This window comes from Trachemys scripta, chromosome 7 (genome assembly GCF_013100865.1).
Source record: "Trachemys scripta elegans isolate TJP31775 chromosome 7, CAS_Tse_1.0, whole genome shotgun sequence".
In the NCBI taxonomy this organism is placed as follows: domain Eukaryota; kingdom Metazoa; phylum Chordata; order Testudines; family Emydidae; genus Trachemys; species Trachemys scripta.
The window spans coordinates 2,267,727-2,293,309 of record NC_048304.1 but is presented as its reverse complement, the minus strand read 5'-3'; the positions used below and the strand labels follow the sequence as shown (position 1 = coordinate 2,293,309).

At 42.4% G+C, this 25,583-nt stretch overlaps 1 protein-coding gene and 1 long non-coding RNA gene across 7 annotated transcripts in view; one reads left to right on the top strand and one right to left on the bottom strand.

Moving 5' to 3' along the window:
* The window catches only part of LOC117881027, a 261,286-nt gene extending 241,612 nt beyond the window's left edge, over window positions 1–19,674 (bottom strand). For 4 of the 5 annotated variants that reach the window (XR_004646666.1, XR_004646665.1, XR_004646668.1 and 1 more), the window contains exons 1-3: window positions 19,625–19,674; window positions 8,693–8,846; window positions 1,417–1,470 (exon numbers count right to left, since the gene is read on the bottom strand). This is a non-coding gene — a long non-coding RNA (uncharacterized LOC117881027). The remainder of the gene's footprint in view (window positions 1–1,416; window positions 1,471–8,692; window positions 8,847–19,624) is intronic. The other variant, XR_004646669.1, reaches the window with a different exon arrangement.
* Window positions 19,675–19,915: 241 nt separating this feature from the next.
* Window positions 19,916–25,583, top strand: part of CFAP20DC (CFAP20 domain containing) — a 174,086-nt gene continuing 168,418 nt past the window's right edge. Inside the window, exon 1 of one of the 2 annotated variants that reach the window (XM_034776221.1) lies at window positions 19,916–20,156. The gene's annotated coding sequence lies outside the window, so the exon portion shown is untranslated. Of the gene's footprint in view, window positions 20,196–25,583 lie in introns of both variants that reach the window. The other variant, XM_034776223.1, reaches the window with a different exon arrangement.

The window sequence follows — 25,583 nt, the reverse complement described above, 5'->3', positions numbered from 1 at the left end:
ATTGCACCCTGTTCACTTTGAGGATTTGCTATTCATTATTCATAGTGTGTGATTGGTCAATTAAGTCATATGGTATTGTAACTACTTTCTGATTAGATTACTGAAACTTTTTAACGTAGAGAATGAGGAATACCAAATAATGGACTTTTAGCATGAATTTTTGGGTGCATATCAGTTTGTGCTAAAAATAGTTTTAAGATTCACAAACAATTTTGGGATTCACTAACACCTTGTATGGAGATATACCTATCTCCTAGAACTGGAAGGGACCTTGAAAGGTCATGGAGTCCAATCCCCTGCCTTCACTAGCAGGACCAAGTACTATCCCTGACAGATATTTTTTTGCCCCAGACCCCTAAATGGCCCCTTCAACAATTGAACTCACAACCCTAGGTTTAGCAGGTCAATGCTCAAACCACTGAGCTATCCCTCTCCCCCTTGTGACTAGTTGTTCGCATAGTCACACATAATGAACCTTTAAAGATTCATGCGCACCTTGCATTTCATGTATTCACACAATTCTGTGTCACCAAAAATAATATAAACCAAACTTAAAGCTTTTATTTGTGAAAATATTTACAAACTAATTTCTTAAAATTTGACTAGCCCTGCTAACTACACAGTTTCAGCTAAATACTATATATTATTTGGGGGAACTAATCTGCCTATGCATCATGGGGCAAATGCTCTGGTGATATAAATAAGTAGAATATAAATGAAGTAACTGGAGGGATTTACACCTGCAGAAAATTTGGCCTAGTAACTCCATCAGAAAAAATGCTAATTACAGCAAAGTGTTGCAAATTACTATTTCTAAGTAATGTATGCATAAGATGTGTTGCGTCGCTAGACTTTATTTTAGAATAGGAAATCTCATCGTTTGATACTGGTAAAATGTTTGTGTTAATTTATCTTTTAATCAAACTCCAAGATTCCTAATTGTCACTTATTTGAGAAGCAGTGAAAAAAACCATCAATATTTTATATTTATACAATGATTTTCATCTGTTTGAACTCCATAGCACTATACTACAAGCTGATTCCTGAGCAATGGGACAGTATAATGGAAGGCTCAAGAAGCACTCTGACAGTAGGTTTTGAAATATATACCACATATATTGAAGGTGGGGAACTATCCCACAAAGTTTGAGGTCTTATTCTCATTTAAAACAAAAAAGGGTTGTAGAACATAACTGGTACACCGCTACCTCGCTATAACGTGACCTGATAGAACACGAATTCGGATATAACGCGGTAAAGCAGTGCTCCGGGGGGGCGGGGCTGCGCACTCCGGTGGATCAAAGCAAGTTCGATAGAACACGGTTTCACCTATAACGCGGTAGGATTTTTTGACTCCCAAGGACAGCGTTACATCGAGATAGAAGTGTATGTTAGAAGTCAACTCCTTCCAAATACCTGTCAGATTATGATTGCTTCTCATGGAACACAACAAGGACTTCCTGACTCCTCCTGAAATGAGAAAGATGACTGTTAATTACTGTGACCGTGCAAAATTACAGTTCGTCAGTAAATATAATACCATCAGTGCCTCTGGTATGAAATTAATCTATCATCACTACACAGTATATAATTCATTAATTGTTAACCACTGTCATATGCAGCAGCCATGAAAAGGAAGGTATCTGCAAAGCAACAGCACATATCTGCAAAAGAAATGTTACCAACAAGCTTATAAAAGTGGAACTTTGATTAAAAAGACATAAAACCTAATAACTGCATCTTCCAGTTACCTCTGTAATGGAGGATCTTAAAGCTGGGAAAATGCAAAAGAAAATAAACTGCTAAAGTATGCTGAGAACAGCCATAGAGAAGAATTATAATGTCGGAAGAGGGAGGAAATCGTCAGTACAGACCCTACAAAGCAGACTACTTACTTATATCACAGATATGATGCAACCTACTAATGGCAACACTGCAGCTAAAATACTGGAGGAGAAATAGAGAAACCAGAAACAAAAGATAAGGTGCTAAGAGTGTAAGAACTAAGAAACAAGGACAAAAAGGACAGGAAAGCAAAGCTTGTGCTAACACAAGAGACAGGGAACTGATAGATCAAGCAAAAAAGGTTTGAGAATATCAAAGCAATGAACCATGCTGGCAGTCATGGCATGAGCTCCTTATGGTGCTAACTCTAGCAAACCTGGAGCAGCTAGTTTGCTAAATACTGGAGATCAGGGTGGAACATAACATATGTCAAAGCAAAACCATCATATATAAGTTATGTTTTGCCACAAATGAAGAGCAATCGTTTACTTTCAGACTCAAATTACTTATTTTAGGCTAAGGGAAAACACCACAAGAGAGAACAAAAGTATAGTCTGCAGAAGAGAGATGATTCTGGGTCTGAATTTTGGGCCTTACATCCCTCCCCTAATATAGTGGGAGTCACACTCATACTGATGGGTAGATAGCTCTTCATTCCAACCATAGCAGTCCTGCCAAAATTAAGATGTTTTAATTTTTATTGAATGAGTTATAAAAGTCCTGATACATTCAGAACCATCAAAATACATTTCCTCTGAGTAAAAATGTCTATAACATTCATATATAGCACACCAAAATCCACTTCTCCCCCAGGTAAAAAGAACATTAGGGTTGCAAAGTCAAGCACTCTAAAGTTAGAAAATAAAGAATTAAGCTTGCTTGTGCATATGCATTATGATATAGTCTTTAATGACATGATCACATGCTATTGTTTCCATTGGACCTCTTTCCATGTACAGGAGGGACAATGCTCACTTAATGAGCCGCTATTCAATATTTTGTTTTCTCCTCATTCCTCAATATGTGGATGCTGCCTTATTTACTGCACACTTCAAACCCTGCTCTGAAGATAGAATTATTAATTTTCTCGTGGGCTTTTCTATGGTGCTTATTGTTATAGTATCTGAGTGCTTCCCAAACATTAATCTATCTTCACTAAACCTCTGTGAGGTGTAGGGTGACCAGATGTCCTGATTTTATAGGGACAGTCCCGATTTTGGAGTCTAATCAGCTCAGCACAGCTTTGCTGCATGCTAAATAATAATACCTGAGTGGTGAAATCTGTAGTCAAACTGTGTGTTTTGGATCCCAGAGCATTGGATGAAGTGTTCTCCCAGAACTGGAAAAGGTATCTGGATAAGCCTAGTGGAAAAGGTCTTGGAGGGAACCCCAACAATATTCTAGTGACAGCTGATGTGTTTGTAAGGGGTGCTACTGTTATATTGTGTTGTCACCCTTATGTTGCTGCTGTGTCCTCAGAATTCTTGCTATTATCCCACATTAAAATAAGATCCTTCATAAATTCCAGCTGTTGATTAAGGACTAGACTCTTCCACGCCTTACTCACAATGAGTAGTGCCTTCCTTTCGGAGTTGTCCCCTGGAAATCAATGGGATTACTCAACACTAAGGTGCTATCAATGTAATCAATGTAAGTGATGGAATCTAGCCCAGTGTAACTTTTCATTCCTTGGTCTTAAAAAACTTGGTCCCTGATATCCATACAATAATTCTGGTCAAATAGTCAGCCTCATCAACCTTAACCCATTTACTCACCAAAGGTTTTCTACAGATGGACTCACAGTAATATATTTCTTTCTTTCTGAGTGTACCCAAGCAACAAACCAACCAACCAACCATGGTGTCAGGTACCTTTATTGCCAATTTCTTTAAAAAGGTCAGGCTAGGTACCAAAATCTAATTGCCTCAAAAAACAACCAACATTAGCAATACCGCTGGTGTGAGTAATGTACTTGCTTTGAAAAAGAACTGGGGGAGTGAAGAAGGTTGACTGTAATTGTATAATAGGTGTACAGAGTCTGCTATGTGCACCGCTGCCACAGAATGAGAATAAAGGAATCAAAAATGCTTTGCATTTTCAGGGCCATGGTGCCAATGTGCAGCGGTCACAGTGAGGGGAACAGGACAAGCCAATACAAATGCGGTTTGCTTTTGTAGCTCTTTATAGAGCAAATTGGAGAAATGGTCTGAGTTAAACAGGATGAAGTTTAACAAAGACAAATGCAAAGTGCTCCACTTAGGAAGAAAAAATCAGTTTCACACATACAGAATGGGAAGAGACTGTCTAGGAAGGAGTACGGCAGAAAGGGATCTAGGGGTTATAGTGGACCACAAGCTAAATATGAGTCAACAGTGTGATGCTGTTGCAAAAAAAGCAAACATGATTCTGGGATGTATTAACAGGTGTGTTGTGAGCAAGACACAAGAAGTCATTCTTCCGCTCTACTCTGCTCTGGTTAGGCCTCAGCTGGAGTATTGTGTCCAGTTCTGGGCACCGCATTTCAAGAAAGATGTGGAGAAATTGGAAAGGGTCCAGAGAAGAGCAACAAGAATGATTAAAGGTCTTGAGAACATGACCTATGAAGGAAGGCTGAAAGAATTGGGTTTGTTTAGTTTGGAAAAGAGAAGACTGAGAGAGGACATGATAGCAGTTTTCAAGTATCTGAAAGGGTGTCATAAGGAGGAGGGAGAAAACTTGTTCACCTTAGCCTCTAAGGATAGAACAAGAAGCAATGGGCTTAAACGGCAGCAAGGGAGGTCTAGGTTGGACATTAGGAAAAAGTTCCTAACTGTCAGGTGGTTAAACGCTGGAATAAATTGCCTAGGGAGGGTGTGGAATCTCCATCTCTGGAGATATTTAAGTGTAGGTAAGATAAATGTCTATCAGAGATGGTCTAGGCAGTATTTGGTCCTGCCAGGAGACTGGACTCGATGACCTCTCGAGGTCCCTTCCAGTCCTAGAATCTATGAATCTAAGAATCCCTTTCAGGTTTCAGCTCAGGACGAGTGGCCTTAAATATATATTCAGACGATGGTCTGAAAGGCGTTTGATTTTGTTGACCGGCCCCGGAGGTATTCTCCCCAACCGTTCCTAATCATCCTTTGATGCAGCTGCTCCTATGAGAGCCATAAATGAGCAGTATCCAGCACAGCGGAGGTGGTGGACTAGTTCTGCTTTCAGTCACCCTGGCGTAAGTTCAGAATAATTCTTCTGACTCCATCTGGCGTGTTCTGCATGCCAGCTTCTTTGCACTGTCCTAGTGGCTCAAAGCAGCCTTAAAGTCAGTGTGGTCAGTCTTTGGCATATGGCCTCTACAGCCGATCTTACGCCACCTCAGTAATGGGGGCATTTCCAGTGCGTCCTGAAGTCACAGAGATTCCTGGCTGTCAGAACAGTCTTTGGGGGGCAACACATATTAGATCAGCTTTCAGGTTGCTTTAATTTACAGTGGGCATTGGAACAGCAGTCACATGGCCTCAAACTGGTGGAGGTATCAAGGATTCTATAGTGCCCACCTTCAGCTGCAAATACAGCTGAGGTTCTGACCCTCTACAGGAGACTGACGCATGAAAGGAATGTCTGTAAATAGCTACAGAAGCAAGAAGCATTTTGTATTGGCTTGTCCTGCTCCTTTTGCTGTGATCTCTGCACACTGGCATCCTGGCCCTGACATATGCAAAGCATGTTTCATTGCTTCGTTCTCATTCTGTGGCAGGGGTACACATGACACCGAAACATATAAATGTAACAATCAATAATCCTCAAATTCCATTTCAGAGCAAACATATTACTTGCAAACGGCACTGCTATTGGGGGATTTGTTTTTAGAGAAAATTCAGTTTAGGTACCTGTAGTAGGGTTGCGCCGGGGCTCTACCCTCCGAGACGGAGGGGTGCCACACCGGCTCACTACAGTACCCTACCTTGAAATTTTGCAAAGAATTAATACAGGCTACATGTAAGATTTGGGAGCGGGGGAGTGGGGATTAGTGCCTTCAGGTAGCAATATTTATTACCAGAATCTTTAAAAAATGCTTGCTGGGTAAGACGATTTGGAAGGTAAGATTCCCTTTGTTGGTCTTAAAAAAGGCTAGAGTCACGTATTCAACATCTTCAATGTATACAGGATTCTATTCCTGTGGATTTACTCCAGATTTAAAATATGCCTGACAGCAGAATTTGACCTGCTAGTTTGTAATATGATGGATTGTGTAAACCTACAAGACAACAGCAAGATGTTTTTGGGTATTTCTATGAAAGATGTATGATGCTACCTGGATCTGTTAACTTGGCCTACAACATACAAGGACCATATAAAACATATGCATGATGATGTCAAGTTGCCAGTTTGGATAAAGCATCACAACAAGGAGATCAGGGCAAGGCAATTAAAAATATTGCTTTTTCTGCCAAATCAAATTTCTGCCTCATGCTGGGAGGTGAGTACAAGCCAATTAAAAATATATATTTATTTAATGCTGCTTTCGCTCTCTTCCCTTTGTCATATTGCCATTTGTTATCTGGTGGGCCTGAAACATATGGAGCTGTTCTCAAGGTACCATCACAGCCAGCAGCAATGTTTATTTTATTAGGCTCCCTGAAGCATCCCAGGGCACCATGCCATTTCCACAATGAGATCTGCTCCTTTTAAGTAGTTTACTCCATTGCTCTGTCTTCTATCTTTCCTAAACCCTAAGTTAAAGAGTATGAAATGTAAAAATGAAAGGAAAGTCTGGGAATTCACTGGGCCTGATTCTTTTCTCACCATCACAGGCTTTACAGAAATGTAATTCCCACTGACTTCAGTGGAGCTGCTCCTGATTTACTCCAAGAGTAGGGATAGAAGAATCAGGCCATGGCATTAACATTGCACACTAGATTTTACAGGCTAAAAAATGACTGATAAATTATGAAAAAATAAACACAGCAAAATCCTCTTTTGACCACTTTAAAGTTTTCTGCATTTCTTTCACTCCTTGTGAGTTAACTAGACCCAAGCAACACCCTCTTCAGGACTGACTACTTCTTCAGATTCACCTTTTTTCCAACATTGGAATATCACAGGTTTTTAACAGAACCTAGCCCAAATTCTATTGTCAGTTCATAGATTCCCCAAGGCCAGAAGGGACCATTGTGGCATCTAGTATGCCCTCCTGTACAACACAGGCCATGTAACATATAATTCCTAGAACAAATCTTTTAGAAAAACATCCAATCTTGATTTAAATATTTACAGTAATGGAGAATCTACCACAACCCTTGGTAATGGATCCAACAATTAATTAGCCTCGCTTTTAATAATGTATGCCTTATTTCCTTTGTGAATTTGTCTAACTTCAACTTCCAGCCATTGGATATTATACCTTCTCTGCTACACTGAAGAGCCCATTATTAAATATTTGTTTCCCAGATAGATATTTATAGACTGCGATTAAGTCACTCCTTAACCTTCTCTTTGTTAAGGTAAAAATAGATTGAGTTCTTTGAGTTGATTACTATAAGGCATGTTTTTAAAATCCTTTCATCGTTCTCATGGCTCTTCTCTGACCCCTCTCCAATTTATCAACATCTGTCTTGAATTGTGGACACCAGAACGGGACACAGCATTCCAGCAGCAGTCACACCAGTACCAAAAAGAGAGGTAAAATAACCTCTCTACTCCTGCTCAAGATTCCCTTTTATGGCCACAGCATCATACTGGCAGCTCATGTTCAGTTGATCCTACTGAAGTCAAGAGAATTTTGCTCCTTATCTTTACTTTAGGTTTGCATACTATTGAAAGGGGTCACATTCTGGAGTGATTGCCCCAAGGGTTACATGGGATGGGGACCCTCTCAGCTCTCCAATATACAAAAGAAGGGGGAGCAGTCCACAGCAGCCTTCTCTTTTCCCCACATCTCATGAAGGACAAATATCTATGAAAAATTGGGCCCAAGCCCCGCAGAGCTTGGATCATTTGCTATAATCATGATGCCTCGGCACAACTCACAAATCACCCCTGACCCACACACAAACCTTGAGCATGTTTCTCTCTTGTACTATGCTGCCATTAGATCCTCTAGCATCCTGTCCTGTATGATTCTCCCCTGCCAGTAGATAGTTGGAACTCCTGGCAGGGAAGTTAATGCGTGAAAATATCAGCATTGATCTACACAGTAATTTGCAGCTTGACGTTTTTTGCTTTGCAAGGAAAGCATGCTGTGCAGAACAGGTGCTCCCTCTCCCACTCTCGCTGCAAGTTTCTGCAGGTAGGGAATTAATGCAACAGAGCTGGTGACAAATCACTACAGGGTGGAAGAAACTGCCAGCCCTCTTTTAACTGGCCCCAAATCCTAATTCTTTGCACTCGTTCAAGCTACCTAGTGGAGAGGAGAATATAGTCTTTGTTGTTCTAGATCTGTGAAATCCTTGTGAAAACTCAAATAATCAGTCCACACGAACAAGGTTTGTTGCTGTTATCTCTAATAATGTAAACTGGTAAGCAAACAATGTATCTCTTCACCTGCATTATCTCTGAACAGGATAACTCTCATGCATAGCAGCGGCAGAGTACCTATAACACTGAACTCATTAATTTAAAGTGGGCCTTATAGTAATCCATGTTATTCACACTGTTTTTGTACAGCATAAGCAATTAATCTAAAGCCACACTTGATTCATGTTTTCCAAGTGAACAGTGTATTCATGTCATCTTGCCTGCTGTTAAGCAGCCTGTGCATGCATGTGTGGTTTTATAAAGGGTATGTAGTGAAAACTTTGTTTCAGGGGGTATGGCCTTTGTTCATGCGCCATGACATGTACATTTAAAGAAAAATTGCCAACTTCCTGTTAGAAACATTTTTATGGCATGTACATTCTGGCTTAAAACAAATGCAGTCACGACTTACAACATGCACTCACTCCCCAGGGTACACCTCAGGTCAGGTTGTAGAGACTCTTCCACTCCAGCCCTCCTTATTGTTCCTGGTTCCTCAATGGTTTGCTGTTACTGCGGCCAAGCCCTCCGCCCAGGTCACCTCTCAGTCCAGACCTCTTCTGCAGCTAACAAAATACAAATTAAATCTCAACTCAAAATAGCCAGCTGGGCATTAAACTCTATAGTATTTAAACACTAGCCCTTCCTAGAGATCCATGGCTGGTGTTGTCAAGGTTAGGTCCCTCACTGGGCCAGGTTACTTAGGTAAGGACAGGAACACCCTTGCCTCTAATGGCTTCCTAACTGGCACCTAATAAAAGCAGTCCACCCTTTTTATCTGGCCTGCTGAGCTCTGATTGGCCTCCACCTGTTTCTGGCCCTTCTAGGTGCCAGAGGACCAACTCTCACTGGTTCTACCTGCAGTTGATCATGGAAGGCCTCTCTGGGTAACCCCTGGAGGTCTGAACTCACTGCTCCTCCTTTCCAGCAGGGTTCCTTCTTAGGGCAGGGTGTGTCAAGGCAGTGGGGCTGGCAGGAGGGGACAGCCAATGCCTGTAGGGCCCACCACACTTAGTAAAAAAAGCATATAATACATGTGCCTTGGCCTGTTTTTACCAATGACTGCTTTTTAGTACAGAACTGACTGTCTGGAAGAGGAAGTCCGCACCTCTTTTTTTTGCACACAGATCCAACCCATGAGCACATCAGAGGACTTGGATGACTGACTACTCAGTTGTAACACTGTAAACGAGAATTTTTATTCCATGCCACAGAAACAAGCAAAAAGACATGTTTACACAAATGTTGCATAACAATGTATTAATATCAATGTAGGACTTTAATTCAAGCCCTGCATTATCAGGAATAGATAATCTCCATAACCATATAGGTACTTAATAACACAAGTCTCCCCTGCAGCTACACAAAATCTTTCCCTTATAAATCCACATATTTCTGTTATCTGTAGTGTGGAACACTCTATACAGTTAGTAAAGATTGAGGGACAGAGGAAATCTATGAGAGAGAAGACAGGCACATGAATGTTCAAAATCCACTGCATCCATCATCTTTTGAAAGAGTAATCTATAAATACAAAGTGAATTACCAGAGCACAAAGCAGTTTAAAGAAACTTATTGAACCATATTAAAAGCGACTTGAATACTGATATTGCCTATACATAACTATATCAAAAGTGTATCAGTGTCATATGCACTACGTTATTTCATGAAAAGTTACACTGGGTTTAAACTCTTAATTTATTTTCATATTGTATTTTATTTTATATCAATTCCATGTTACCTCTTCTTGGGCTTGATTCTATAAGGTCTTGAGCACGCTTAACTCCAAGGAAACCAGTAAGTGCAGATGCTCACCATTCCTCAAAATTTGTCTTTGAGTTTGTATATTTATCTGCCTTTCTATGTGTGTGTTCTTTGACTGCACTTGTGTGCTGTGTGTATGTTATCTTCACCAAAAATGTATTCAAAGATATAAAGATATCGCAATAGTCCTCTATATGTAGTGCAGAACATGAGAAACTTTAAACCATAACAATGTGAACAAGAAATAAGTAAAATAGCCTTAGTTTTTAGAACTGTGTAAGTTAGATGGATGAACTAAACCAAACTATACGTTGGCCATTTTTTAAAATCTTTTCAGTGAAAAAATGGTATGATGGAAAGAAGACAAAAATCAAAAATTTATCCTGTCTTAGCACAAAAGAACACAGGAAATGCCACGTGAGAACAGACCATTTGGGGCTGTCAAATCCAATATCCTGCCTCTGATATACTTGATATTGCTTCAGAGGAAAACCTCCATAACACTCTTCTCCATTGTTTAATACTGTGCCATAAAAGGTGAAGGAATTCCCTTTTGACTCCAGATAGTACTCAGTTTATGCCCTTAAGCACAAGGATTTTTAACCTTGCTAGTGTGACTGCAAATATTATTTCTCTTCATACAAACGCCTAACCCCTTTTAAGCTTGCTAAACTATTAGTGAATTTCACAGATTAAATAAATACATTGTATATATATAAATCCATGCAGTGATCAGATAGATAAAAGCTCTATGGCAAAGCCATACATTCTTTTTAAGGCCAAAACCTTCTGAAATATTGAGGGTAAGATGAAAATAGTTTATTTCCAGACTGACAACTCTACTGTACAACTTACAATAGACAATGTACTCAATGTATCACTTAAATTAATCTAAACCAAGTTCTAAAGAAATCATGGGAAATTTAACTGCATTATATAAAGATCAATCATATAGCATTAAAATGGCTCCACTGGATAGACAAAAGCAGCTAATGCTATTTAGAAGTTCCTACTGATTATGTGGGTTTTTTTAGTAATCTAAACAATCATAATTATTTAGTATTCAAGTTGACATCAGTGAAGTAGTTTCAAAACTCTGAGTTAAATGAGGGCTAACAGACACTAAAAGGGATGATACGTCTCCTGATACACTATAAAAGCTGAAATAAAACTATTGATACACCAATATAGTTACGTGGTGTCAGAATAGGACTATAATTACTCTCATAGCATCTTAACAGCTGCAAAGAAAACTCTTAGCTTTAAGGTAACTACAAGAACAAAGCACAGATTGCCCCTGTACAATAGTAAAACAAGATAAGCTGCCACTTTTCCTAGATGCTCTCATATGCTGGTATATATATTAATGAAATGCTCTGAAGGGATAGAGTTCATTACCACAAATGTTGCACAGAGCTGTTAGATCTTCTTTCAGTTAATAATAGCAAGTTTATCAGCTATTTCCATACTTTGTTAAGCAACATACTTGTAAACAAAAACCTGTTGCCCTAAACTAAATTAATCACAAGTATAATAGAGGAACTTAGTATTTATTGCTCAATGCAGATTCATACATCCAAGAAAACTTGCCCAACAACTGTGTCTAAAGGGTCTATGTTTTCTGGTAAAATACTTGCTTCTCCTGGTTTTCAAGGTTTAAAAGTTTGCTGAATAATTAACTGAGCTGAAATTTGGCAAATTTGGATACATGTGGGTGGACCCCTATAAAGTCTGACAATACGCAGATCTCAATTACGCTTTTTAGGACTGTGCTCCACATTGGAGGATTACAAAGATATTTAGTGCCAATACCTCCTGGAGTAGAGCACGTTATCATTGCTTCACTCAACTGCAAGTTGCAGCGTGTATTCTTCTCTGCACCTGGACAAGTTTGTTGACCACTGCAGAGAGGAAACAGAGACAGGGACCTGCTCCCTCACTATCCTTTCCTGCTCACTTCCAAGGGGCTTGTTCCACTTTGGGTGCTAAATTCTCACACTCAGGGGAATACAAGAGTGCTTGGCCAATCCACTGGAGTGCCAGGGGGTGGGAGGGGAGGAAGGGCGGGGCTCCTTGTGCCTCTATTCCTTCGTGAGCAATTCCCTTGACCCTAGTTGTTCTCAGAACCCTCTCTAAGCAAAAGTGTGATTCCACAGCATGGAATCAGGAAACCTGACCAAAATCAGATCTGCACTAAATTTGTTAGTTTCCTTTGTGGTTTGGAGAAGTGCGAGCATTCTGTGGAAAGTGGCCTAGCCACACTCCCTCCACAAATCTGAAGATCTGGATCCCACAGAATCCCTATAGAGGGGTTTCTGTGGGGTTTAGTGAGAAGGGGGGAAATTCTGTAAACTTAGAGCAGGTCTACACTTAAAATGCTGCATCAGCACAGCTGCACCAATGCAGCTGTAGTGCTTAAATTAAGACTGACAGGAGAGCTTCTCCCGTTGGCATAGTTAATCCACCTCCCTGAGAAGTGGTAGTTTTGTCGATGGAAGAAGCTCTCCCATCAACACAGAGCTGCCTAGAAACGGGGTAAGGTCAGTCTAATTGTGTTGCTTATGGGCGTGGATTTTTCACACTTTGAGTGACCTAGTTATACAGATATACATCTGCAGTGGATTCCCTCCGCTTTTCCATGCCTCCTCAGCCAAATCTTGATTTCAGCTCCCCTCTGCTTAAAGGGGAGAATGGGGCTCTTAGAAAGAAAAGTATCATTATCTTAAACTAATAGGGAAGGACAATATATCCATTTCCAGCAACTGGAAAATGTTTCTGGTCTGAAAGCTCAGGGAGAGCAGATAAGGACTTGTATCTGAAATAACATTTACATACTCCATGTGATTAAGTCTCTGGACGTTACTTTTTTACTGTCATTTGTCTCCTAGAGATGTCACTTCTTTCCACAATTCAAAGCTCTATCTTTGTCTTACAATTCTTTTAATCAAATCCAGAGTCATATTATAGGGATGCCTATTATAAAGGCTGCAGATAATCTTAATTATGGCATTTCCTAACTTTTGAGTATTTGACTTTGCATCCTTAATAATGTTCTTTTAACATAGCTTTGTGTGTACATAACATAATAACTGAGGATTAGTTTTGGTTACTAGGATACACACCAGTCAAGGAGATCAACTGAGATATTAATCTCAGAGATTTTTTGGAAGCATGTTGCCTGCCTGGAGCCAGCACCCGAGACATTACGGAAAGGTTGCTGAGATTCATGGGTCCTTTTCACTACTGCCCCATGCTGCTCATCCATGTAGACACTAATGATACTGCCAGGTCTGACCCTAAGCAGATCACCTGTGGGTACAGGGCTCCAGGAGCAAAGATGAAGGGATTTAGGGATGCAGGTGTTCTCACCCATCCTCCTAGTTGAAGATAATGGCCCATGAGGGATACACACATCCTGGAGATGAATGCATGGCTACACAGATGATGTCAACAGGAGGGTGTTGACTTCCTGGATCATTGGATGCTTTTCTGGGAAGGACTATTGGGAAGAAATGGGGTCAATCTGACCAAGAAGAGGAAGAGGATCTTTGCACACAGACCTGGCAATCTAGATTAGGTTCAAAGGTGGCAGATGACAAAAGTCCACTAGTAGGTATAAAAAAAGGTGACCTTAACTGAGGGCTATGTGTGGGGGTCCGAGGGAGGGACACGAGGGCCAGGAAAAGCGGGACACCGGTCTGCAAAGGGCGCTTTGACAGCTGGAGAGCTAATTCCCAGAAGGTACCAGCAGGAGGTGCCACAGGGGTGAGTTCCGTACGGTTACAGGGGACAAAATCAAAAGCTAAGGCACAAACCTAGCAAGGGATAAAAAAGGCAATAAGAGACTCTATAAATACATCAATAGCAAGAGAAACAGAAAGGAAAGCATAGATCCTCTACTTAGCAAGGAAGGAGAGTTAATAACTGATGACCTCAAGAAGGCTGATGTTCAGTCATCATTAAAAGGTAAATAGGTTAAGAAATATTTAGATAAGTTAAATGTGTTCAAGATGGCATGGTCTGATGGAATTCACCCTAGGGTACTTAAGGAGTAGCTGAAGCAACCTCAGAACCATTAGCAGTTATATTTGAGAACTCATGGAGGACATGTGAGGTCCCAGAGGACTCAAGAAAGTCAAACAGTATTTATTTTTAAAAAGGGGAACAAAGAGGACCCAGAGAATTATAGACCAGTCAGCCTAACTTCGATACCTGGAAAGATACTGGAACAAATTATTAATCAATTTGAAAGCACCTATAGGTTAAAAGGGTGATTACAAATTCATATTGGCTATTATTTAAGAACAAATCATACCAAACCAACCTAATTTCTTTTTTTGGCAGGGTTACTGGCCCACCGGATAGGACTGGCGGAGACGTGATGTATCTTTTTTTTTAGAAAGGCTTTTGGCACGGTTGCACATGACACTTTCATGAGTACTAGGGAAACGTGGTCTAGATTAAATTACTATAAGGTGGGTGCAAAAGCGGTTAAAGGACTGTACTCAGAGTAATCATCGATGGTTCACTATCAAACTGTGTTTGTGGTGGGGGGAGTTCCACAGAGGTCAGTCTTGTATCCAGTACTATTCAATATTAATGACTTGGATAATGGGGTGGAGAGTATGCTTATAAAATCTATGGGTCACACCAAGCTGGGAGGAGTTGCAAGCACTTTGAAAGGCAGGATTAGAATCCAAAATAATCATGACAAATTGGAGAATTGGTCTGAAAACGTGATTAACATCAACAGAGACAAGTGCAAAGTAGTACACTAAGGAAGAAAAAAGTCAAATGCACAATGGAAAATGGGGCATAACTAACAAGGCAGTAATGTTGCAAAAAGGATGTTAAGGTTATAGCAGGATCACACCGAATGAGAGTCAACAATGTAATGCAGTTGTAAAAAAGATTACTATCATTCTGGGGTGTATTAACAGTGTGATATGTAAGACACAGGAGGTAACTGTCCCACTCTACTTGGCATTGGTGAGGCCTTAGATCAGTGGTCTCCAACCTTTTTATGCACAAGATCACTTTTTGAATTTAACATCAACCCAGGATCTACCCTGCCCCTTCCCCGAGGCCTCGCCCCACTCACTCCATTCCCCCCTCCCTCCATCACTCGCTCTCCTCCTACCCCTGCCTCACTCACTTTCACTGGGCTGGGGCAGGGGTGCAGGCTCTGGGCTGAGGCCGACAGGTTTGGAGTGTGGGAGGGGGCTCTGGGCTGAGCCTGGGGCAGGGGATTGGGGTGCAGGAGTAAAGGGTGCAAGCTCTGGGAAGGAGTTTGGGTGCAAGGGTCATAGGGTCACACTGCACCTAATCTCACAGAATCCATGGGACATTTCATGAATTTTACATTTTATTAGCGTCATTTGTAGTTTATAGATCCAAAATCCTTCAGGGATGGTCACAAATCAGTGTAACATTCTCAACTGTGGAGTGTGCATTGGCTGAGGCAGGTGACTGGGTTGCAGGAGAGGGTGAGGAGTGTAGGAGGGAGTTTGGGGCAGGAGGGGGCTCAGGGCTGGTGCAGAGTGTTGGGGTATAGAAAAGGGTGAGGGGTGTGGGCTCTGGGAGGGAGTTTGGTGCAGGAGGGGACTCCAGGCTGGTGCAGGGGATTGGGGTACAGGAGGGGGTGAGGGTCTGGGAGGGAATTTGTGTGCAGGAGGGGGCTCCGGGCAGGGGAAGGGGTGTGAGGTGTAGGTTCCGGGCAGGAAGTGTTTACCACAGGAGGTTCCCATCCAGTGGCGCAGCAGGGCTCAGGCAGGCTGCCTGCCTGCCCTGGCCTCATGCTGCTCCCAGAAGCAGCTGGCTGCTGGCACGTCTCTGCAGCCTCCGGGGGGAGGAGGGCAACAGGTCTCCATGCGCTGCCTGCAAACAGTGCTGAGGTCAGGGCTTGGAGCTGCCGCTCCCCTCCCCACCCAGGGGCTGCAGAGATGTGCCAGCAGCCAGCCACTTCTGGACACAGCGTGAGGCCACGGCAGGCAGCCTGCCTGAGCCCCGCTGCGCCGCCAGACTTTTAGTGGCCCATAAATCATGCTTGACTGGCAGAGGCTCCAGGATCAACCAGTCAATCGCGATCAATGGGTTGGTGACCACTGCTTTGGCGACCACTGCCTTAGGTAGAATATTATGTCCAACTCTGGGCCCACACTTTAACAAAAATGAGGACAAATTGGAGAGAGCCCAGGGGAGAGCAACGAAAATTATTTAAAAATTTTTTTTGAAAACCACACCTATGAGGAAAGGTTAAAGAAAGACTGGGCATGTTTAGTTTTGAGAAAAGAAGACTAAGGGAGAACCTGCTAAGTCTTCAAATACATTAAGGGCTCTTAAAAAGAATACAGCGATCAATTGTGCTCCATGCCCACTGAAGGTAGGACAAGTAGTAATAGGCTTAATCTCCAGCAAGGGAGATTTAGGTTAGATATTAGGAAAACTAGAAGGATAATTATGCCCTGGAACATTTTTCCAAGGCAGGTTGTGGAATCTCCATCACTGGAGGTTTGGACAAACACCTATCAGGGATGGTCTAGGTATAGTTGGTCCTGCCTCAGCACAGGGAGCTGGACTAGATGACCTCTTGTGGTTTCATCCAGCCCTATATGTCTACGATTTTATTATGTGATGAGAAGAGACATGGTATGACTCTTGATTTTGTAAAAATAAATTAATATCCAGAAAGAATAACTCAATCCATTCACAGATGGTATTTCTCTTTACTTACTACTTCAAAGGAAGTTTGAAGTTTCCACTATAACTCATAATCCCTCTCCCCTTTCTGCTCTAGCCAGTGATTCAGTAAATCTGGAATGATAGCACAGAGCTTTGGGACCTCCTGCAGGGCAACAAGATGCTTTCTTACTTTGTCATTAGGATTACTATTTATTAGTTATGGTGCAATATAAGTGTACGTGGCATTGTAAAGGAGAAATGGCAACAGTCAGATAAGGGAATCCCAAACTGGAAGAGATGACAGTCTGAAAAGGCGCAGGGCCAATTCCAAACAATGCAGTACAGAACAAGCTGACAAATTGTCATTATAGCTGAAATGGAGCTTTACACAGCAGGGGAGGCCACTTGGCATACATTAACTGGCAGGCTGCTCCAAGCCTAACTGATGCTCTCAAATACGTCTGAGTCAGGAGTGGGTGAAGAAAATTACAGTAATATTCCCATGGATACTGAGCCACAATATATCAGTGGGGGCCTTAAAGCAGCCTGTTTTTAAATATCAGACATCAAATATTCTGCAGCACACTGAATAATCTAAATTAAGTCAATTCAGTTCCCAACATAATGCCGCTAACATTTGTATTTTAATTCAAAAGACAGGAGAACTAACCCCATATTGTGCTTGGGGGTCTTTCCATCAGGAAGGGGAGTCCATATGTTGGTGTTTCCTATTACAGATGCCCCCTGACTTACGCAATCATTCTGGTCCAGAAAGCCTTGCGTAACTCGAATTTTGCGTAAGTCGGAAACATATACCTGCACGTTACACAAATTTCCGCAACTCAAAAATCCTATTTCTGGCTTATGGAACTTTTTCCGTAAGTGCAAATTTGCATAAGTTGGGTCTTGTGTAACCCGGGGAGCATCTGAATATATTAAGGTAAAAAATGTGTGTTCATTGAAACAGGTTGTGAAGTGAATTGGGTTAAGTTTAGCGCATAGTAGGAGTGAACCAGAAGGAAAGACAGACAAATTTGCATTTTTCTTAAAAAAATTATTCTTCAAGCACTTACCAAAAGCTAAACACATCCTTTTTAGGAGTTCTAGTCAATGTATACTGTATAGTGACATAATTTCCAATCCTTATGTTTATACATCATTGTCATGAAGAATTAGTAACCATGCAATATTTAAAGAACAATTCAAATATAGCAGTAAAGTGAGCAGTTAAAGAAGAAAACAGTGGTCTAAATCAAGTGAAAATGGCTATTGAACTAACAAAACAAATTCTATAGCAGTTGTTGTTATAAACATATTGCTACCAATCACACCTCAGAAGCATGACAGGCTACTTAGTCTACACTGGGGCTAAGTTTTATGATGGTTTTAACATTAACTGTAATTTTTGAGTCACAAGGTGCCTAGAGCAAATGTTAGGTGCCTTTTTGGTACAAACTGGTAGAAATCTAAATAAATATGTACATTACAATATGATTTTCCCGCTTCCAGTCTGTTTAATTATCACTCACTGCGGTTGGCAGAAGGCCTACTGGTCAGTTTTGTCCTGAGCAGGCACATAGCTGCTTCCCCACCTCACACCTGCTTGTTCCACTTATCTGATTAACCTCAGGCTTTCTGCCTGAGTATCAGCTTTTTGTGGACTTCAGGCCCTGCCTTCTTGTCACATAAGCTTCAGACTTTTTCGACAGAGTTGTGTGAAATGAATTTTAACATCACTTTAGCTTAAACTACAGAGTTCCACTACCATCTGTTGTCTCCCCAAATCAGCCTAACCGTTCTTTCGCCCTTCTTTTGCAGCTAACATCTTCTCTCTTTAGTCCTAGCTCTGTAAACTATTTTTGTTGTTAAATAAACTATCAATTTTTCCATTAAGGTTGTCCTTAACTTCTCAAAATATTAGCATTAGAGAAGGGCAACAAAAATGATTAAGGGTGTGGAACAGCTTCCGTATGAGGAGAGATTAAAAAGACTGGGACTTTTTAGACTGGAAAAAAGATGACTGTGAGGACATATGATAGAAGTCTGTAAAATCATTAATGGTATGGAGAAAGTGAATACAGAAGTGTTATTTACCCCTTCATACAACATAAGAACCAAGAGTCCCCCAATTAAATTAATAGGCAGCAGGTTTAAAACAAACAAAAGGAAGTACTTCTTCACACAACACACAGTCACCCTGTTGAACTCATTGCCAGGAGATGTTATGAAGACCAGAAGTATAACTCGGTTCAAAAAAGAATTAGGTAAGTTCATGCAAGATAGATCCATCGATGGCTATTAGCCAAGATGGTCAGGGATGTAACCCCATGCTCTGAGTAGCCCTAGCCGCTGACTGACAGAAACTGGGAATGAATGACTTGTGATGCCTCACTAGAGGATTGCCCGGGCTGTTCATTCCCTCTGAAGCACCTGGCACTGGTGGCTGTTGGAAGACAGGATACTGGGCTAGATGGACCTTTGGTTGGACCCAGTATGGCCGTTCTTATGTTCTTTAACACCCAACAAACTCTGATCAACACAATCTATGATGTGATAATACAGCACAAGATACGAGGTCTTCTAAAACCCCAAAGTAACATGAGACAGCCATAGAGGTTTAATAACCGATTTAACCCTCTCCCTCTCCCTCCCCAGACTATACTAGAATTGTACCCTACTCGGAAGCTGTGGAAGTTTAAGGATTAAAATTTAATCATCAACCAGGGAGGGGTTACTGAATGATGAATACTACTTCTCACAGTAAGAATCATCCTGTACACCTAAGAAAAAGCATTCAAATTATATGTCTATGAAAAGGCGATAAACCTTGAGGAAGAAGTTGAGCTATCAAATGACCTGCCATTACCCGACCGTTGGACTAAAATCGGAGTCTAAAAACCTGAATCCAACGTGTGACCCACGATCCCGGTGCAAATGGTTTTGAAGGGACCAGAGAAGTGTCACCAGGGGCGGGTTGCGACACGTGTCGCCACACACCTGTACGTCCCTTCCAGGGCCAGCGATCTCCGGCTAGCCCTAGCGACCGGGCCCGCAACACACGCCTCTCCCGCCCTGCGGGCCGAGCCCGCCCGCCCCCCGCCGCCAGCGCCTCAGCGGCACGCGGGCACCTCCCGCCCTGAGCCCGCCCCAGGCTGTGCCCGGGAACGCGCTGGGCGCGCGCCGGGAGGGAGGCCCCGCAGCTCCCGGTCTCCTCGCGGGTCAGAGGGAGGAATGATGCTGGGGCCTATCGATAACTCGGCGATCCTCCCCCCCGTCACGCGTCCCCGCACGTCGCCATTTTAAACGGGCGGGTGGGTGGGGGAGGGGGCACGAGCTGCATCAAGCTCCGCCCACCCCCGTCGGCGCGCAGGCGCAGCGCGTAACTTCTGCTGTGGCCGCAGGTTCCACCGTGAGTGACGTGATTCCCCCAGGTGAGAAGCGAGTCCTCACTCACCCCCCCACTCCCTCAGGTGAGAGCCCCCGCAGGTGCGGTGCATGTCCCCCACACACACTCCCCCAGGTGAGAGGCGAGCCCCCGTAGGTGAGGTGCCGCCCCCTCCCACTTCCCCAGGTGAGAACGCCCCGCAGGTGCGGTACATGCCCCCCCTCACACACTGCCCCAGGTGAGAGGCAAGCCCCCGTAGGTGAGATACCACCTCCCCACCCCCCCAGGTGAGAACCCCTGCAGGTGCGGCGCATGCCCCCCCCACACTGTCCCAGGTGAGAAGCGAGCCCCCGTAGATGAGGCGCCACACCCCCACTCCCTCAGGTGAGAACCCCCGCAGGTGCGGTGCATGCCCCCCCCCACTTCCCCAGGTGAGAATGCCCCACAGGTGCGGTACATGCCCCCCACACACACTGCCCCAGGTGAGAGGCAAGCCCCCGTAGGTGAGATGCTGCCCCCCCCCCCCAGTCCCCGAGGTGAGAACCCCTGCAGGTACAGTGCATGCCCATACACACAGGTGGAGAGCTGCCCACCTCCTCACACACTCTCTCAGGGGAGATATTCTTCCCAGTTTCTCTCTCTCACACCTCCATGTGAGACCCCCATCCTTTCATACATTCTCCAGTTTAGAGACTCAGGTGAGGTGCTTCCCCTCCCCGGTACAGTGCCCCAGATGAGATGCTCATGCACTCCCCAAGGTGAACCCCCCTTGCAGATGAGATCTTGCTTAGTGCTGTCCTCCCCCCAATGGTCCTCACAGGTGAGCCTCTCCCAGCCCCCCAATATTTCCCCACATGAGCGGTGGTGGTGGGGATATTAACCCCCTCTGGGATCAGGCCAGGCTGTGGTGAGACAGGTAGTTCAGCTGTTCTTCAGTACTGACATGGAAATGTATGTGCTCTGCCATTGCAAGGGGGTATTTTATAGGAGGGTAGCCTGTTGCAATTAAGTGTAATGGCGGTGCCTTAAAATGTCATTGCTGTGTATCAAAACATCATTCTGTTGAAATGTGTGGTGAAGTGGTCTAAAATGCCTATTCCTTTATGGGGAGGGAGGCATAAATATAAAATATAACATACAAATTAAAATATGGGATAACACCCCCACCCCAAAGAACTGTTACTGAAATGCATAAATACAGTATGTACATGAGATAAACTTGAGCCATAATATTTGTATGAGGATCCAAAACTGTCCCCCCAGATTGGTGTTCAGCTCTTGATTTTGGTTTGGGCTCCTCTCTAATTCAGTATTGCACAGTACAACGCTGAAAACAGATAAGGAGTGGTGTGTGGATGTTGTCAGTTTCTAGCTCCATGCTTATGGAATGCAGGATTTATATGATTCCAGAAATCATATCAATGATGGGAGTGACAACTCAACCTACTGTATCCTATTATTTGTGCCAGGATTGTTCTCTGCAGTCTAGTCTTTGGTGCTTTATCCTAGTATTAAGGATGAATCCAGGTTTAGTAGGAATCTTCAATGCTATAAATGTAATCGGTGAAACTAAGGTCTTGGCTACACTGGCGCTGTACAGCGCTGCAACTTCCTGCGCTCAGGGGTGTGAAAACGCCCCCCCCCCCCCCCCGAGTGCAGTGAGTGCAGTGCTGTAAAGCGCCAGTGTAATCAGCGCCTGCAGCGCTGCACGCTCGCTCGCAGCGCTGCAAGCTACTCCCCTCGGAGAGGTGGAGTACTTGCAGCGCTGCGAGAGCTCTCTTGCAGCGCTGGTGGCGCGACTACACTCGTCTAATTCTCAAGTGTAGCCAAGGCCTTACTGTAGATTTATATAGTATGGATGACATGACATGTTATGTTCATTAAAATGTTTCATTTGCTGAAAAGCACAGTAGCACTCATCCAAAAGCTTGAGTACTTTGTAGAAAAAGACTCATTTATTTACTGGTCTTGGTGTTTGAGCTCATACGTTACATGTATTGCAAACAATTGTTCGTAGCTTTAACTTATAAAATAAACAGGTGTTTCATTGTTATATCCTGCAGTTTTCTGTAAAGACAATTGTTTTTACTTTGTTTTTATATTGAAACTTTGATAGTCTTGGTATGGATAAAAAGGGATAGTAATATACATCTGTTATGTTAATTTGTATTTTGAGAAAATATATAGCAATGTGATGGACTTCATTTTAAATATTCAGTATGTAGACTTCATTTGTCTAGAAGATTCTAAAACCTTTCATTTATGATTAACTGCTTTCTCTGTTGTGTTCCAGCCTATCATAAATCAGCATTAGCTTTAGGACTGTGATGCTGAGTTATATATATTAACAATCTTATACCTACGTCTCCTTTCCCTATCAAAATTACTTGCTGCAAATTCACTTTGTAGCATAATTTCAACAAATACTGTTTACTAAATTCTAGAACCCCAATCTTCCAAACATATGCACATAACTTTACTCCTGTGAATACCCCTATGGAAGTCAAGGGAACTGCTCATATGAGTCAAGTTAAGCATGTACATATGTGTTTACGGGATTGCGGCATAAGCTAATACTAAACAGTATAGTTTTTTTAAATCCTGTTTATCTGTGGAAAAACAAAATAAAGCTTATCTTTTACGCTACGTGTAAAAAGAACAGGAGTACTTGTGGCACCTTAGAGACTAACATTTATTAGAGCATAAGCTTTCGTGGGCTACTGCCCACTTCTTCGGATGCATATAGAGTGGAAAATATATTGAGGAGATATATATACACACATACAGAGAGCATGAACAGGTGGGAGTTGTTTTACCAACTCTGAGAGGCCAATTAAGTAAGAGGAAAAACATTTTTTTGAAGTGATAATCAAGCTAGCCCAGTACAGACAGTTTGATAAGAAGTGTGAGAATACTAACAAGGGGAGATAGATTCAATGTTTGTAATGGCTCAGCCATTCCCAGTCCTAATTCAATCCTGAGTTGATTGTATCTAGTTTGCATGTCAATTCCAGCTCAGCAGTCTCTGTTGGAGTCTGTTTTTGAAGTTTTTCTGTTGTAAGATAGCCACCCGCAGGTCTGTAAACTGATCCTTCTTCCAGTTATCTTGTCAAGACCCAGTTGTGGAACAAAAACTTGGAATTACACAAGAAAAATAGTTGAGGAGAGCCAATAAGTAAGGCTACATTTTAGTCATGGGTATTTTTAGTAAAAGTCATGGACAGGTCACGGGCTGTAGACAAAAATTCATGGGCCTGTGACCAATCCATGACTTTTACTAAAAATACCCGCTGTGACTAAAACTGGGGTGGGGGTTCTCTGGGGGCGCTGTGGGTGCTGGGGGAGGTGACCCGGGATCCCCACTGGTACAGGGGAAGAGAGGGTTAATGGGCCTGGCAGGGACTACCTACCAGGCTCTGTGTCCCTGCAGCTCCTAGGCGGCGGAGGCAGGGCCAGGGCAGGTTCTCCTCCGCTGCTCCCACCACAAACGCCGTCTGCTACAGCTCCCATTGGCCAGGAACTGCATCGGTGCTGGATGGATATATATTTGGGTCTAAAATGGAGGTGATGGATGAAGGTAATGAGGGACCCTAGGGTATATACTGTTACGTGGGAGTGAGTGTGTCAGGCCATGACAGCAGAGTTTCAGAGGGCTCCCTGCGCTGCCATTGGGCCGGTGAGACCTGATCCCTGCAGTCGCAAGGTGCAGGTAGGAGAGTCTGTGGTCCCAACAGGGCAAAGCAGAGACCCACAGCCAGGGCTGCGAGGAGGAGGATGACAACAACAAGCCCCTGTTTCTGAGGGAGACCACCCACTGCTCTATGGCTCCTGCACTATCGATTATCCAAATAAAATCTGTGTCTCTCATGCTATTCGGATAAATGGGAGTATGCTGTATTTTGTTTTACACCGTGGAAAGCATTATGAAGCTAATGATTTTTTAAAAAAAAAAGTCAGCGTACAGATGAGGAGCACTGTAAAATAAGTCCTAATTGGGTTTACGTGTATGAAAATGAATACATTTTACAGTGTGATGTAATTTGATAAACTCCATTCCTGATAGTCTGTCATTAACTTTGATGCTGCAGATTCTGTATCCCGAGTTGGGCAGATGCACTATACTAAAAGTACATGCTATAGGGCAATAAAATAAGAATTTTGATCCCTGGCTGAAAAATGAGAGAATACTTCTTCTTTTTTACAGCATCCTATAAAGATGTTATATCTATTTATTTGAAAAATGTTTAAAAACTGGAGGACTTTAAATTTCACAATACTGTAGTTTTTCCAAAAAACAGAACTCTAGTCTATCTGGATTTTAAGCATTTTTGTTGGTCCAAAAATTAAGGTTTTATTTATTTATTTATTTATTTATTTTTAGGTGTGGGGACAAAAGAAGGTGCACATATCAATTTTCCTAGAATGTTCTGCTTAAAGCATATATTATGATAACTCAGACAATCCCATTAAGTGTTGTTTAAATCCTGGCAATGCATGAATTTTATGCCCAATATAGACTATAGTATTGAAACCAATCTGGGAAAGTCTTATGTTCCACTAGTATTTGCAGTGTAGTTGTATCTGTGTTGGTCCCAGGATATTCAAGACTAATGACATTTAGTGCCTCACAGATGTGCCACTTAGTATTATCATAGTAGGTATGCTATAAAAAATTGTCATTCATTTTTATGTTTAGTATCTCAAATAACTACCAATCCTCATGCAGAAAATAAAATAATTGTAGTCTTTTCTATTAAGTTAATGCAAGCACTCAAAAGATTACAAGTAGGTAATATATAAGAAAAAATGTATTGCAGTGTGTTTGCTGTATATTTATAATAATAATAAAGCTGTGTGAGATGAGTGAGTTTATGTAGTTTCGCCAGACACAAGTTTGCTTACCCTCTTTGGGCTTGCTCCAGCTTCCACTGAAGTAAGTGAAAAGACTCCTTTTATTAATTAGGACCAGCATAGTTGTTAGTTGTTTTTTTTTTTTGGCAGCTCCATGTGACATTATGCAAATTATGTAATGAACTAATTTGCATGTCACTAAATTTCAGCTTTTAAAAAATTGTGTGGATTTAGTACTGGTGAAAGGCATTAGTTTCATCCCTAGGTAATGAAATCTTCTGTTTCTCTACACAGCAAGCTTCCAATCCACACTGCCCTTCCACCTTGCCTTAACCTGGATATGGGGGAAACTTCCTCCAGGTCCAACCGTGGTAGCCTCTTCTCCATGGTCTTTGCAGTTCTCGGCCTCAGCTGAGTCTGCCAATTAGTAGAATGCGCGGTGGTGAGTTTATGATGTAGGAGCTGGAAATGAGACCCACCAAACTCCCCTTGTAGAGTAGTCACCAAATAGCCATTAGATAGAAACAACTCTCAAGCCCTACGGAGCGCTAGGCTGGATTTAAACTGGTGGCTTGCAGGTGAAAGATTCTTTAGTTCATTAAAAATGGGTATTCCGGTGCCC